The sequence below is a fragment of the Anser cygnoides genome, chromosome 3, assembly GCF_040182565.1.
Source record: "Anser cygnoides isolate HZ-2024a breed goose chromosome 3, Taihu_goose_T2T_genome, whole genome shotgun sequence".
Lineage (NCBI taxonomy): Eukaryota > Metazoa > Chordata > Aves > Anseriformes > Anatidae > Anser > Anser cygnoides.
Window position 1 is genome coordinate 75,973,188 of NC_089875.1, and position 16,869 is coordinate 75,990,056.

The following is a 16,869-nucleotide window of genomic DNA, read 5'->3' on the forward strand; positions in this document are numbered from 1 at the left end:
CTAAATGGAGCTTTGCTCAGATGTGTTATGCTTGCTTTTTTTCTTACGTTTATGCTCTTACTATTAGATTGCAGTTCATCTCAGGTTATACTTTTCCAGTAACACACTTTGAGTAGAAGAGGCCATGGAAGATAGAAACCAGGAGTTCCTGACAAAGATGAATCATTTAAAATGTTTCCCATCTACTCCATTGATTTGTGTTAGGTGTTCAAAACTAATTTCTTCCACAGTGGGTGATTTCCATTTGGAAACATCCCTGTTGACCTTTGTCTTCAGTTCTTGTTTAAACCATTTGTACGCCTTTTTTTCCCCTGTAAGTTCACAAGTCTAATTTCCTCCCCAGAGGGTGTCCACAGTTCCTTCAAAGCCTTCATTTCTTATCTGCAGGCTGTGATGTTCCTTGACAACATTCACACCTTCAGTTTGGCAGGTCATCCTGCTCGGGAAAAGAAGTAGAGGTGATTCTGGTTAGAGATGCACTGAACTAGCTGATTCTAATTAGAAGAGGTTAGAAAAACACTCAATTTCAGTCTGCTGCTTTCATTTCAGATAGTTTATCCAATATCTGAATTGGAAGCAGCAGGTATCTGATCTGAAAATAAATTGTTTTCCCTTAAATCTCAACCTTAGTGCATTTTTTTTTCCTGATGCTGCAGTCTGAGTTAGAACAGCTGCATCAAATTCTGTTTTGAAATTCTAAAACTCACAGCACTGTGATACTGACTGAAGTCAGTGAGGGGGGCTTTTAGGCAAATCTTTCTAAAATATTTGCTTGGAAGCACGTTCTCATCACTCTTCAGAAAACAGAATTACAGAGTGAAATGGGGAAGAGTGAAAGAGCTAAATAGGGACAATTTTGAAAAAAAAACACATTAAAGGCATTTGACCATAGTGATGTAGGATTATAAATAAAGTGCTTTCTTTATACATACTTCTCCAAATAACTCTCCTATTTTTCCACTTTATTCAAGTTTAATGATATTATATTAAACTTATTATTGAATTATATTGAATTTAAAGGTCTATTGGCAATCGTGTATTTTAACCAAGGAAGAGTTGAATCCGAATTTAAGATTGAGTTGAAATATCTAGCAATGTGAATATATCAGATTTGGTACTTTTGAAATTGTGCCTTCAACTAGGAGTGGTATTTAGGTTTAAGGCTTTACATTAATAATAAATAAAATGCAACAGTCAAGTATTGTAGATTAAATATTTTGTTAAGAGAAGGAACTTTTGTAGGCCCAAACATTTATCTCCAAACTGAGTCATCAATCCTATTACTCCATGTACTTTTTTTTTTTATACATAAATATGAATTTAGGTAAGAGTGATGCAGCTGATAACTTCCAAGCGCGCACTGCTGGCTCATGTCTGCCATCACTGTCCCACCACCAAGCCAGGAGTTGGGCAGCTGGGGGGCACTGGCGCAGTCCCACCCCCAGGCATCAGGCACCTGTCTGGTCAAGGCCTTGCTGGGTTGTGGGCACTCAGGTGGGCCTGACTCAGTGGGGCTCATGGCCAGGCAGGGCTGACTTGTGGAAAACGGACTCCACAGTCAGTAAGACTGTAAAGTAGGTATGTTTATTCAGCACTGGGCAGCATGGGGGGTAGCCCCACCAAAGTCGTGCGCACCTGACGCGGCAATTTGCCATGGTTGTATGCAGCAAAGAGTTACATATGCATGAAGTTTCACAATACGCCTATACATATGCGTAACCTGTCCCTGCTTCATATTAAAATTAGTTCCAAGGAGTAATTTCCATGAACTCCTCCCATCTGCGCTTGTGCAGTGTTTCCTGGTGGTGGTCATCAGGGGTCATGGGGATGAAGGTTGATGACTCTTCCTCGTCACCGCTAGTTGACCTCTTGTCTTTGCACAGACTCAGTTGCTCCTTGGCTCTTGTCCATCCGCGGGACAAGTTTCTACCAGTTTCTTAAGATAGTTAGATAGATACTCTGGTTTCTCTTCAGATCGTATAAATCTTTCGCCTTTTACTAAAGATTTCCGTGGAGAGGAACAAGCACGAGTGTCGTGGAATTTTTTGAGGCTCTGTTTTTTTTTTAGCCACTTGCCGAGGCGACCGGCTCCGGGGCAGACGCGTGCTGCAGCGGAGCGCGGGATCGGGACAGGCAGGGCTATTTTTCGGGCATCGAGCCTACGTGAGGGAGCCGCCAGGCACCGGCAGCCCTCGTGAGGGAGGCTGACGAGGCGTAGGCGGGGCCAGCAGCGACAGCGACAGCTCCTCCCCCCGGCCGTTCAAAGGCAGCCCTTAGGGAGCGCGAGCGACCAGGAGCGCGGCGAAGAGGGCCGGCAAACAGGGAGCGACGCGGTGGGAGTGACGCGGCAGTTAGCGAGGCAGTTGGGGCAGGCAGGGCGGGCAGGCAGGGCGGAGCGCTCACACCCGCCCTCAGGGACAATTCCTCTAACGGCACTCTCCTGTCAGCTGGGCTACAATGGTCTCCACCAGGCACGGTGCCGTCTCTAGGAAGTCAGTGCACACCCAGACCGACTGCCCGTCCAAACATGCGGCAGTTCAGGTCTCCGGATGCGGGGAGTGTCTGAGCCTCTTGCTGCCATCGGCGGGAGGCAGGGAGACTGCTTGCGTGAGGTGCGAGCAGGTGGACGACCTGGTCCGCATGGTGGCGGAACTCAAGGAGGAGGTGCAGAGACTGAGGGATATCAGGGAGTGCGAGCGGGAGATAGACTGGTGGAGCGACTCCCTGCAGGAGCGGAGGGAGAGGGACCAGGGTGAGACGCCCCAAAGGGGGGTGGACCCCCTGCCCTGTTGCCATCGGGCAGAGGGAGGGGACCTGCGAGTTGAGGAGGAATGGAGACAGGTCCCTGCTCGACCTCGCAGGAGATGCCCTCCCCTGCCGGCACCGCCTTCCCAGGTGCCCTTGAACAATAGGTTTGAGGCCCTGGGGCTCGAGAGACCCGTGGGTGAGGATGAGGTAGGAAGCCTACCCGGGAGGATGCCTGAGGTGAGGAAGTTGACTCCACGCCTCAGGACTGCCTCCACCAAGAAAGAAAGAAGGGTGATTGTTGTGGGCGGCTCCCTCCTCAGGGGAACGGAGGGCCCTATTTGTCGGCCTGACCCCACACATAGGGAAGTCTGCTGCCTCCCTGGGGCCAGGGTCAGAGACGTTACCAGGAAGCTTCCAAACCTGGTTCGCCCCTCTGACTATTACCCGCTTTTGATAGTCCAGGCTGGCAGCGATGATGTTGAAAAGAGAAGCCTCAGGGCCATCAAACAGGACTATAGGGGGCTGGGACGATTGGTGGAGGGAGCGGGAGTGCAGGTGGTGTTTTCGTCTATCCCTACGGGGGAAGGGAGAGGCACGGAGAGGACGCGGAAAGCTCATGTGGTTAATAGGTGGCTCAGAGGCTGGTGCCAGCATAGAAATTTTGGGTTTTTTCACCATGGGGAGCTTTACTCGGCACCCGGCCTGATGGCCCCAGACGGGTCTCTATCTCCAAGGGGAAAACGGATCCTAGGCCAGGAGCTGGCGGGGCTCATAGAGAGAGCTTTAAACTAGGTAAGAAGGGGGACGGGGCTCAAACAAGGCCTGTTGGAGCTGTGCCGGGGGAAACAATGGCTAGGCCGGGGAAGAAGGCGATGGCCCAGCTGAAGTGCATCTACACTAATGCACGCAGCATGGGTAACAAACAGGAGGAGCTGGAAGCCATCGTGCAGCAGGCAGGCTACGACTTGGTTGCCATCACGGAGACGTGGTGGGACCGCTCCCACGACTGGAGTGCTGCAATGCCTGGCTATCGGCTCTTCAGGAGGGACAGGCAGCACAAAAGGGGTGGTGGCGTGGCTCTCTACATTAGAGAATCTTTTGATGTTGTGGAACTCCAGGCTGGGAATGATAAGGTTGAATCCCTGTGGGTTAGGATCCGTGGGAAGGTCGGCAAGGCTAGCATCCTGGTGGGGGTCTGCTATAGACCGCCGAACCAGGATGCGGAGACGGATGAGGAGTTTTATAGGCAACTGACAGAAGTTGCAAAATCGTCGGCGCTTGTCCTCGTGGGGGACTTCAACTTCCCGGACATATCCTGGAAACACAACACGGCACAGAGAAAGCAGTCTAGGAGGTTTCTGGAGAGCGTGGGAGATAGCTTCCTGACGCAGCTGGTCAGTGAACCTACCAGGGGTGGTGCCCCGCTAGACCTTCTCTTCACAAACAGAGAAGGACTGGTGGGAGATGTGGTGGTCGGAAGCTGTCTGGGGCAGAGTGACCACGAAATGGTAGAGTTCTCTATTCTTGGCGAGGCCAGGAAGGGGACCAGTAAAACTGCTGTCTTGGACTTCCGGAGGGCTGACTTTGAGCTGCTCAGGACGCTGGTTGGCCGAGTCCCTTGGGAGGCGGTTCTGAAGGGCAGAGGAGTCCAGGAAGGCTGGGCGCTCCTCAAGAAGGAAATCGTGATGGCACAGGAGCGGTCCGTCCCCACGTGCCCAAAGATGAGCCGGCGTGGAAGAAGACCGGCCTGGCTCAACAGAGAGTTGCGGCTGGAGCTTAGCAGAAAAAAGAGGGTTTATAATCTTTGGAAAAAAGGGCGGGCCACTGAGGAGGACTACAAGGATGTAGCGAGGCTGTGCAGGGAGAAAATTAGAAAGGCCAAAGCTCATCTGGAGCTCAATCTGGCTACTGCCGTTAAAGACAACAAAAAATCCTTTTACAAATACATCAACGCGAAACGGAGGACTAGGGAGAATCTCCATCCTTTACTGGATGCGAGGGGAAACCTAGTTACTAAGGATGAGGAAAAGGCTGAGGTGCTTAATGCCGCCTTTGCCTCAGTCTTTAGCGGCAATACCGGTTGTTCTCCGGACACCCAGTGCCCTGAGCTGGTGGAAGGGGATGGGGAGCAGGATGTGGCCTTCGCTATCCATGAGGAAATGGTTGGCGACCTGCTACGGAGCTTGGATGTGCGCAAGTCGATGGGGCCGGATGGGATCCACCCGAGGGTACTGCGAGAACTGGCGGAGGAGCTGGCCGAGCCGCTTTCCATCATTTATCGGCAGTCCTGGCTATCGGGGGAGGTCCCGGTTGACTGGCGGCTAGCCAATGTGACGCCCATCTATAAGAAGGGCCGGAGGGCAGACCCGGGGAACTATAGGCCTGTCAGTTTGACCTCAGTGCCGGGGAAGCTCATGGAGCAGATTATCTTGAGGGTCATCACGCGGCACTTGCAGGGCAAGCAGGCGATCAGGCCCAGTCAGCATGGGTTTATGAAAGGCAGGTCCTGCTTGACGAACCTGATCTCCTTCTATGACCAAGTGACGCGCTTGGTGGATGAGGGAAAGGCTGTGGACGTGGTCTACCTTGACCTCAGTAAGGCTTTTGACACCGTTCCCCACAACATTCTCCTCGAGAAACTGGCTGCTCGTGGCTTGGACTGGCGTACGCTTCGCTGGGTTAGAAACTGGCTGGATGGCCGGGCCCAGAGAGTTGTGGTGAATGGAGTCAAATCTGGTTGGAGGCCGGTCGCTAGTGGAGTCCCCCAGGGCTCGGTACTGGGGCCGGTCCTATTTAATATCTTTATCGATGATCTGGATGAGGGCGTCCAGTGCACCCTCAGTAAGTTTGCAGATGACACCAAGCTAAGTGCGTGTGTCGATCTGCTCGAGGGCAGGAAGGCTCTGCAGGAGGATCTGGATAGGCTGGAGCGATGGGCTGAGGTCAACTGCATGAAGTTCAACAAGGCCAAGTGCCGGGTCCTGCACCTGGGCTGCAACAACCCCAAGCAGAGCTACAGGCTGGGAGATGAGTGGCTGGAAAGCTGCCTGGCCGAGAGGGACCTGGGAGTATTGGTGGACAGTCGGCTGAATATGAGCCAGCAGTGTGCTCAGGTGGCCAAGAAGGCCAACGGCATCCTGGCCTGTATAAGAAGCAGTGTGGCCAGCAGGTCGAGGGAAGTGATTGTGCCCCTGTACTCGGCTCTGGTGAGGCCGCACCTCGAGTACTGTGTTCAGTTTTGGGCCCCTCGCTACAGGAAGGACATGGACGTGCTCGAGCGAGTCCAGAGAAGGGCGACCAAGCTGGTGAGGGGTCTGGAGAACAAGTCTTACGAGGAGCGGCTGAGGGAGCTGGGCTTGTTCAGCCTGGAGAAGAGGAGGCTCAGGGGCGACCTCATCGCTCTCTACAGTTACCTGAAAGGAGGCTGTAGAGAGGTGGGGGTTGGTCTATTCTCCCACGTGCCTAGTGACAGGACGAGGGGGAATGGGCTAAAGTTGCGACAGGGGAGTTTTAGGTTGGATGTTAGGAAGTACTTCTTTACCGAAAGGGTTATTAAGCATTGGAACGGGCTGCCCAGGGAGGTGGTGGAGTCACCATCCCTGGAGGTCTTTAAAAGACGTTTAGATGTAGAGCTTAGGCATATGGTTTAGTGGAGTACTTAGTGTTAGGTCGGAGGTTGGACTCGATGATCTTGAGGTCTCTTCCAACCTAGAGAAATCTGTGAAATCTGTGAAATAGGCTCACACTCTTATTAAGAGACTGACCTTGGTAAGGGGCCCAAAGCTTCTTGCTTTAGTTAATTTGCACAATGCACCATAGTTAGCAAAGACACTAAGTAGCATCCTAGTTTAATTCCGTCAGCGCTCTATCTCTACTTGATAAGATTCTCCTAACTCCCTCTCTCAGGGCAGGGCTGTAGGAAGCTAGAGCCTGGCTCTGCTGTGGCCTCACTGGGGCAAGGGCTGGCAGTCCCAGGGTGACATGAGGTCCTGGGACATGGACAGGGTAGGGGAACCCCATGGAGGCTAGGCAGAGACAGCAAGGCCCATTAGAGTCCCCAGGGCCCTGACAGCCTCTTCCCCAGCAAAGCACTCACTTCTGAGCTGTGTGAACCTCCCTCTGCTCTCAGTGTTTCTACTTCCTTAATGAATCTTGTCTTCTTTTCAGTCCTGTGGAAACATGAAGGGTGAAGATTGGTCCGATCAATATTGATAACATCTTATAGAAAAAGACATAAAATCCCAGGAAAATTATTAAGATTTCTGCCAGGTGAGAAGCTATTTTATTTGCTTAGGTGTCAGTGTTTCTGCTTTCAGGCATAATTAACACCCTTTCTTGTCTCTGTTGAACAAACAACATAACACGAGCTGTTGCATCCATTGTCTGTTTCAGTGTCTGGCACACAACATATCAGGTAGAAAGGAACTCAGATTTGTAATGCGGTGGGTCAGCACAGGGTTAACCACACTGCAAATAACTTAGGATTTTTCATATACACTGTGACACCTAATGCATGTGACAAATTTTTGATTTTGTGCTTTTCTGGCAGGTGATTGCTAATGAGTTTCTTGTGACTCTTTAGAATAAATATCCAATGATTACTAATTCATTTGGTGCTCCTCTGTAATGATGTAAACCATGTGGCATTACAGGATGTAATGTAGTTCAAAAATCCCACAAAATCCTCTACCTCTTGTCTCAGAGTAGACAAGTGTATCTGCTTTACTGTATCTAGATTTGGCAGTGCTCCAGTTTCTTTGATGTATTTTGTAAAAAGAGACTTGATAAGTAGGTACCAGTGTTTAGGGATAAGCAAAGCCGGTTTAATATAGATATTTTAATTTGATTGAGATTTGGCTTTTTTTTTTTTTAATTTTTATTTTCTCTAATAACCCTTCCTTCTTCTACTTACTCTGAAATTCAATTAGATTGAGGTTTACTAGGCTTGGAAATGAAATCTTCATATTTAACTTAAAAAGATAACATTCAAATACTTCGCTATTTTTGTGTAGAAAAAAAAGGTTTTCACTCTTTTCTCACAGTAATGGAGAATAGGCTGGTTTTGCATTTAGAAATTGTTTTTGCCAACTCCGAGACTTCTATTCAATAACACAGAACAGTGACTATTTTCAGAAATATTTGAAAAGTCACGCTTCTAAGTGCCTTAGAATATTTGAAGTAGTAGTATTCCACCATTTTATCTTTTCTCATGCAATTCTTCATGTGGAGAAAGCCTCCTTTGTATTACATGAGATCGTCTCTCTTCATTCCAAATCATTTAGTTATTAGGTTTACAAAACTGAACAGTAAACACTTGACCTATGTTGCTGCTTCTCATATTGCAATATAAACAAACTGATGGATCAAAAAAGAAAAAAATTAAGGCAAAGACAGGTAACAGAAATGGAACTGCATTTTGCTGTTCCTTTCTCTGCTGAAGTAAATGAAAAGGCATCGGTGTACCTAGACTCTGTGCATGGCACAACCTTAAATATGTCTACGGCATGTGTTTCTGAAAAGGGGACATATAATAAACAGTATATTAGTGAATACGAGTGGAGAAAACATTGAATAGACCATCTTCCTGAAGAATCAGGATTAATCATCTCTGTGTCATTGTAGTTAGATGTTTGTCTTGCATATCTTGAAGATCTCCAATGATGGATACACTCAACCTACTAAATAATCTGCTTCAGTGCTTCAATATGAATAGGGATATCCAGCTTGAATCACACTTCTGTCACAATACGCTTTTTCCTGTAATTTTGTATGATTAAACACAGGACCATGCCCATCTCTCCTCTTTCTGTTTTTGTGTTTTGTTTTTTAATAAATCAACTTCCAGTTTTACAACTCACACTGAAATAGATACAGATGGAGTTGCAGGGGCCATACATTTATCCTGATATATTTCCTTGAGTCATTTCAAAATTCCTTCCCTCCTTCCTTTTTTCTCTCCCTTCTTCCTTTCTCTCTTCCTCATCCATCCATATTCATCCACCTATCCGTCATGGTTATGGACTTAGTTAAATTAGATTTTGAAACCATTTCAGATTTCAGAATATTAGGTCCTCACCATTCCCATCTTAGAGAGTATCATGCAGTCTGCCTTACAGAAATGGCAGAAAAATAAGAAAAATATTATTTAGCAGGGAAATGTGGTTTTAGCATAAGAAATGTCAGATTTTTTTTTTTTTTGCGTATCTACAAGAGTTGCAGTTAAACTGTATTTCTGTAGAATATAGGCAGTTCAAGGTTCTGTAAACGTCATTCCTGACTTTACACACCTTTCCTGTAAGTTCCCTGTCCCATTTTAACCCCCTTTGTCTCCTTTAAAGAGAATCTTTTTGTATGCTAGGACTGATTTTTAACGTTGTTTTTCATTGTTCGTGTGTTGTTAAAAATCAGCATCTGAAATGGCTTTGCAGCCTAAGGCTGGAGAGAGGCAGCAGGACATAGAGATGCAGGAGTTCAGCTTTGTTTTTCTCCTGCATGGCTGTTGGCACTCCCTCCATATGCTAGTATTCGGTCTCCCCCAAACTAGTGCCTGAAGCCTTCACAGTGTGTTGCTGCCGTAGAGCAGCAGGAATTCAAGGGTTTATCTTTATTAGATTTGATCACTCACTGTTTATGAGGCAGCACAGCTTGTGCTGGTAATGAAAGATCCTCCCCTTCCCCCCCCCCCCCCCCCCCCCCCCAATTAGTTGGTCTTATCCTTCTCATATTCCTCACAAAAAAGTTTTATGTCAATATTGACAAGATGAGAGAAAGAAAATGAATTGACATTGCACAGCTTGAGTCTCATCCAATAAAAATTCTGTGAGAGCAAGACTGGACTCCAGCCGTTCCATCTTATTCTCTAACACTGTCCTAGAACACAATTAATACATTTGATGATGCTTGTGACACTGACGTTAACATTTGTTTCATATTACTTCAGAGTGCGTTCAGGATGTTATGAGTCACTACACACAAAAGTAAAAAAACCAAACTCCTAATCCCCTTCACAATCAAAAAGAATAAAAAATCCACTAAGTTTTTCTTAGAATTGAGGAACTGTTTTATGGGAGTTGACATGGCGAAGAAACAAATGTCAGAAACCCAGAACTCTGAAGACAGTTTGTTTTGTGATAAAGGAACTGAATCTCACTAGTCTGAAGAATGACATACAATGCAAAGCAGTTAATCTTTTTGAGTTCCCTATTTCCAAAATGACGTAATAGTAGTTCTACTTACCTTTCCTCTGTCTTGCCTAGATAGATTCTAGACATTTCAAATGGTGACTTTTTAAGGCAATGTGTATGCATAACACCCAACCAAATCCAGAATGACAAAAAGATGAGGAAATCTTTAATCTCCATCTAAACTGGTAACTGCTTTGTATCAATCATATTTAATAATGATATAAATAGTAAGATAAATGGATGCCTAAGTGATCCTTAGTAGTTAACAAGTGCATACATAGAGCAGCAAAGCAATTAAATATGAAAAGAATGATCAGTACTACGTAATAATGATTTATAGGTCAAAAGAGCAACATAAAGTCAATACATCACTTTATTAATTAAATTAACTGATTAGAAAGTGACTCTGATGTGCTGCTGTTCACCTTGCACAAGCTGAGGTAGTCACATTGCTGATCATCTGCAGATGCCAGCAAACCATGTTTTAGCTGAGAGGAGTGCAAAACACCTTTTCTATAACAGAATGTAGTTTTGCGATCTAATGTCAGATACCATTAAGCACCTAATATTTTAGAAACACACACATGGTAGACAAACTGTGTGAAAGGTTTGTTAACCTTTGCACTGATGTGGTGTACTTCATTTCCAAGTGGCAAACCAACTCCTCATTTACTATCTATTTGTTTCTTTCACTCATGCTCTTCTCCCAGGTGTAAATCACATATACCTTGTGCTGGAAGAAAAAAAGTAGTCTGATAAGAAATAAACAAAATATAGCACCTCCTTTAAGGAAGTTGCCAGCATTTACAGTTCTTCATCTTTTTATCCATCTTCTCTAAGGTCTTCAGTTGTCTTCATGCCTGCAGTGCAGCTTGCCCAGCTGTGAGAATATTGTCTAGATTTGTAATCCCAGTTCCACATTTTTTTGCAAAGCAATGAAGCTGGAATAAAGAGCTGAATTTCATAATAGCACGAAATACAAGCAAAATGGGCCCCAGATGAAAGTTCCCATCCCCAGATGAAAGTTTTGTGGGAGACTGGGTTTTTAACTCCTTAAAGCTGATCCATTTATGGAACAATGTCTTAGACAAAGCTTTGATAGAGAGCAGTAGCCATTGGCGGAGATAGACATCAGGGCTCTTCACTTAAGCTGTTTTATGTCTAGAGTCTCATGGATAGTGGAATGGAATTAGAGCTACTACTTCGGAGACTTCAAAAGTCTTTCACTGGGATTTGTGATGTGGTGGCTGGTTTTTGGAAATAATCAGTATGTGCCAACTTGCTTGAAGATATCTCTAACCACAGTAGAAAAGAGATTAACATTTATTTCAGTTGTTAAAGTGAGAGACATGATTACAAAGACACTTAGAACAAAGGATGTTTGAATTGTTACAAAGCACAATGCATTTCTTAAGCAGTGTTCAGTAGGCTGAGTGTCAAAACAAACAAAAAACTAGCTACTTTCCAGGTGTTGGTTAATGAATATAATATGGTTGCTTTAAGTTCTCAAGAACTTTTTAATAGGGTATCTTCCTATAATGGTTATTTTCTATTTTTATTTATTTATTTATTGATGGTAATTACACTGTTGAGTCTGAATTTCTCTTCTCAGGATCTCATGCCTACCTTTTAAATGTTTTGGTCAGAATATGTTTTCAAAAATCTTCCACTTGCACCACAGTGCAATAGATCACGTCCTAAAGTGATGCACTTACATATGTCTCCTGACAAGATCTTTCATCTAACATCGTTATCTTCCCCAAATAAGATTAGTTTTTAAGGATACAAGAGTTTTTCTCATTATGAACTATTACCACATCCCTGAGCTTTCTTCCCAGAAAAGTTCATTTAATGTAGCAAACATATTTTGAATGAGCTATACACATTTCACCTATAATGGTGGAAGATTAAATTACCTTGCTGTTCACTGCCTTCCAACAAGAAAGCATCATATCAATCTCATTACTGACAAATATAAATTCTCAGTTTTACAAGAAAAACTTTTCCAGTTCCCGGCATTGCTGATAGGAATAAGTGTCTCAGTCTTAGATCTAGGACTGCCTAAAGTTAGCCTCACACATCTAAAAATAAAAGAAGCAACCTTTAAGTAACAAAACAGAATAAGATGTTAACTAATTGCCAGAAAGTGACTGGCTGACAATAAACCTCTTACTGGACATTGCTAAATACTACTTACATATTGAACCTGTATTTAACCAGCTGCTTATAATTAATTGTCATGATTATTTTTAAAATGCCTATCGCAAACCCCTTGATAGTGTTGTCATGTAAAATGTACCTGATATTTTCAAGAGTATTTTTTTATTCTGTATGTTCAGAAAATACTATTACTGCCTGTGATTAGGGAACATCAGGCACTTGGACATGTAAATTATTATACGGGGGATTGTTGAAAGATGCAAAAAATAATACCAGTTCTTTTGCATAAACATAGCTAGCAACTGTGTTAGATCCTTGCCTATATGTCTCATGAAATGCACAATTGTAGTATATTATAAGGAGTCAACATTTGATAAGCTTAGGTTTGTGTTTGTGTGAGTGAACCTAGTAAAGAAACAGAAGAAAATTGCCTCCCAACAATGACAATGCATCTCTAAGTGAGGGAAGATGTAATCTACAATGTTCATCAGTGTAATTAAAACTGGAACAAACTTTGCTATAATATAAATGTAATTGTTTTCAAATTTTGTGAGAATTTTGAGCAACTTGATTTTATTCTATTGATTGAGTATGCTGGAGACATCTAATATTTCCTACTACTAAATATTAATACTAATTAATGCTAACTAGTGCTAAATAGGAATACTAATTAGAAATACTATTAAATAAAGATCTATAATAACCCTAGTTACCATATGTCTGCATATAGGTGTCTCCTATCATTTTTAAATGAATGGGAACTCATTTTCACTTGCAGTTTCCTTATTTTAGAGTAAAATTGGACCAGCTCTTCTGAAGAGCTCTGCTGTCATTGCTGATAACAACTGCAGTTGGGGGCAAACGTTATTTCTGTGACACATATTTATTGGTAGAAAAGAAAATTGTAAAGCTCACATGCATGTACTGTTTATACATGTACTACTTAAATCACAACAAATAACACAAGCCTAGCTGACATAGGTTTTTTTTTTTTAAACTTAGAACAGAATTGATCTCATCTAATTTAATTAGTCTCAACTAACTCTAAGTCAGCCTTCTTAGTCTTTAGTTTAAATCAGCAAAGGCAAATATAATGACATGGCTTTTCATTTCACCTAACTGAGCACCTATTCTCTCCTATTTCAGGATACATAGACCGCACCTATTTCTCTCCATCATCTTTTAAATGGATTTGAGGTGCCTGTCTTTCATATGAATCATTAAAATTAATGTCCTTAATTTAAGGTAGATAAAATCTCTTCATAATATTTAAGAGGTCTGCCTTTTCAAAAGTAAATTGGGATCACCTTTCACATATTTTATGTATATCATGTATTTTGAAAGAGCGGAACTGAATGACATATTTGCTGCCTTCTGATTGTGCTTTTATAGACACTTAAGCATAGGAAAACTACCCTTATCAAAAAATGAGCAATTCAGACTACCTGAATTATCTTGTGGAATAATAATATTTTTTATTTCCTGGTGTTTATAATCAATGGTCCAAGTTTTCTTAACTTATTATGAGCTAAACCCTGAGTAACCTCACTGATTCTAATGATTTTTTTAAAATTATATTTATTTTATTATTTTCATAGGATAAGTTCTATGTAACAGAAAATGGAAGAAAGCTCACTCTTATTTCCTGTGAGTTTTTTTTTTTTTTTAGACTAGTCTATTCATAGTAAGTAACACAGTCCTTTTTGTAATCTATGTAGTCTACATTGGTACTGAAAATAGAAGTTATTATTATCTCACACCTCAGATTGAAACATTAACCATAGAACTGGTTTTATGCATTAACATTCCTCCTGGCAAGGTAGACAGAAGATTAAAAGACTTCTCTAACAAAATTCTTATAATTTCACATTATTCAAGTATTATCTGAGATAGAGAACTATAGTGATTTATTGTGGAAAAATTAAGACACCTATTACTTGCCATGGGGAGTACAGACATACTGTTAGTTTGACATAAACCACATAAAGATATTAAATGTGACTCTAATTAGTTTTATTCACCACTCGAATCTCTGCAGTTAGATTCCTTTGATGCCATCCTGCTTCTATCTAACATGAGTAATGGGAATAGTTAGTGAATAATATTTCATGCTGCCACATTCCAGTAGAAGTGGTTTCCACTTGTATGCACAGTTCCAGTGGATGCACTTTGATAAAGTGGTAAAAATGAGAAGCTCATAACTATCTCATTTCTCGACACAAAATCCCGTAGATTGGTGATACATCAGCATGTGCAAAATTACCCTTTGCTAATACAATAAACCAGTTTGCTATAGCATGCTATGCTTACTTAATGACTGTTGTTCAATGCATCCTATTTGCTGTGTACCTACATAATGCTACTCAGCAATAAACATCAAATAATTCAAAATAGCTGTAATTTTACAAATCAAAACCAAACTCTCAAATTGTTAAACAAACAAACAAAAGCAGAGAGAAATGGCTTGCAACTTACCCTATAAGTTCCAGCCCCTAAATGATAAGTTTTCTGTTGACCTGGGAAAAGTTGACAAACGTGCTCCTAAACTAGGATCAAAACTGTGGTAAGTAACCTGTACAAGGACATGTAAAACCGTACAGTGGGTTGACCTTGGCCAGCTGCCAGATCCTTTCCACTCTTTCAATCTCCCTGCTCAACAGAGCAGGAGAGAAACAGGGGGAAAATAAAATTGAAAAGCTTGTGGGTAGAGATAAAGAAATCATTTACCTATTATGACCGTGGGCAAAACAGACTTGACACGGGGAAAACTGATTTAATTTTTTTTGCCAATTAAACTACGTTTGGATAGACAAATTAAAACAACACTTTCCCATACCACCCCCTTTCTCCCTAGACTTAACTTCACTCCTTTCCCAACTCCTCTACCTCCTCCACTAATACCAAGCAGCACAGTGGCATGGGAAAAGGGAGCAGTGGTCAGTCCATAACGGTTCCTTTCTGCTCTTTAATAGTTCATCTTATGCTCTTTCCTCCCCAGGCTTCTCCCTTGTTCCAGCATGGGTCCTCTCCACAGGCTGCAGTCCTCCAGGATAAACCTGCTCCAGCTTGAGCTTTTCTCTCCAAGGGCTGTAGTTGCTTCAGGAAATAGCTACCTGGTCCACCGTGGTGCTCTCCATGGGCTACAGGGGAATCTGCTCCGGTGCCAGGAATACTTCCTCTTCCTCCTTCTCTGGACTCAGTGTTCATACTTTTGTTGTTTTTCTCCTTACTTGTCACTGTCAGGAGCACTTTTTTCTCTTTTTCAAGTGTGTTTTCTCAGAGGTGCCCCCATGGTGGCTTCTGGGCCCAGCCATGCCCTGTGGTGGGGTTTTTGGAGCTTGCTGGAACTGTGTTTTGCACGGGGCTGGCCCAGATTCTCCACACAGAGAGGTTAAAGAGACCTCCTGATCAGTTTACTGTTGAAACATCTCACTGAGAAGGTATGTAAGTAAAATATGCCCCTATATTTGTCACAAATAAAATGTTAATTGTATTTCACATTGTCTAGGACTTTGTGTGTGACTTGTTGAACGGAAAAGGCAAGGCGAAATGCCGTATTAAACTTGGATATGACAGAAATTGGCCATTGTTGTCTACACTGAACTGTGACAACAGTACTTGGATTACTTGGAGAGAGAGTGGTTTTAGTGGCTTTCAATAAAAAAATCTTGCATCAGCAAGAAGGACGTAAAGAAAAATCCTAAAGGAAAATCCTACATGTAGCCAAAAATGCCTGTGGGATAAATATATTAATAGTAAATAAAAATGCTTGCATGGCTTGTGTTTTGGAAAACAGCGATACTAACAAAATAACTTGGTTTTCCTCAAGAATATTACTTTCACTGCAGGGTTTTCCTGGTATAAGTGTACTGAAATATTGACAAAGTCTCTCCAGAAATAAGATTCAACTAAGTAGTTTTCCAGATGAACTATCTAAATAAATTATTATTTTTATTACATTTTAAGTTTGCAGCACTGAAATACACCCACTGTTTTTTTCAGAAGCAATCAAGGAAATCCAAAATAAAGAGGAGCTGCAGTGAAGAATAACAGTAAGAGAGCAGGAATCATGGTTATACTGATTAGAGAATAGGTTCAGGTTTAGGTCATGGCTTAGGAAAAAAAAAAAAAAAAGTAATTGCTCCTAAAGAGAAAGTGAGGTAAAGAGAATATTCTATGTCATGTATGAGGGCAATATGAAACTTTTCTGTAATGTTCTGTTATGACCTTAATGACTTTCTTTTTTTTTTTTTTTTTTTTTTTCTCTCCTGGCAAGCTGGGAAAGATAGGGGTGAAATGAGTTCTTAATTAAAATGAAGTGCATTGAGAAACATTGATGAGTCTCTGTTATCTTGAAAACTCCTCTGGAAAGAAAAATGAAGACATGAGAGGTCTGTTTAGCAAGAGCAATGCTAGGATAAATTTCACTTCGCTACTTTTATGTAGTGTTAGACTTGCAATATGATAATAACTGCTAACATACATTTGAGAAAAGTCCGATTTAACATGTGGCTGATATAACCATCAGGAGTTTGATAGTTCAGTGTTTTAGCCAATGTGGTAAAGAAATGTTTAGGGTATGTATGGTAGATAAAATATGTGTAAAAAGCTTTTTTAAAAGAGTGCTTCTTTGGATCCAGGTTGATAAATTTCCTCATTAATCTCTTCCCTGCTGTGTGTTCACAGAATCATAGAATGGCTTGGGTTGGAATGGACCTTAAAGATCATCTAGTTCCACCCTGCCTGCCATAGGCAGGGACGCCACCCACTAGATCAG

General features: G+C 42.6%; 1 long non-coding RNA gene and 1 other non-coding gene across 2 annotated transcripts; both read left to right on the forward strand.

Annotated features, from left to right (window-relative positions):
- Positions 1-1,505: 1,505 nt before the first annotated feature.
- LOC136790470 (uncharacterized) lies at positions 1,506-16,105 on the forward strand. Its single transcript, XR_010830438.1, has 3 exons — positions 1,506-2,333; positions 6,916-7,017; positions 15,091-16,105. It is a non-coding gene; the product is annotated as an uncharacterized lncRNA (long non-coding RNA).
- On the forward strand, positions 1,955-2,070 carry LOC136790616 (U5 spliceosomal RNA). The gene has a single exon (XR_010830905.1). It is a non-coding gene; the product is annotated as a U5 spliceosomal RNA (small nuclear RNA).
- Positions 16,106-16,869: the final 764 nt, after the last annotated feature.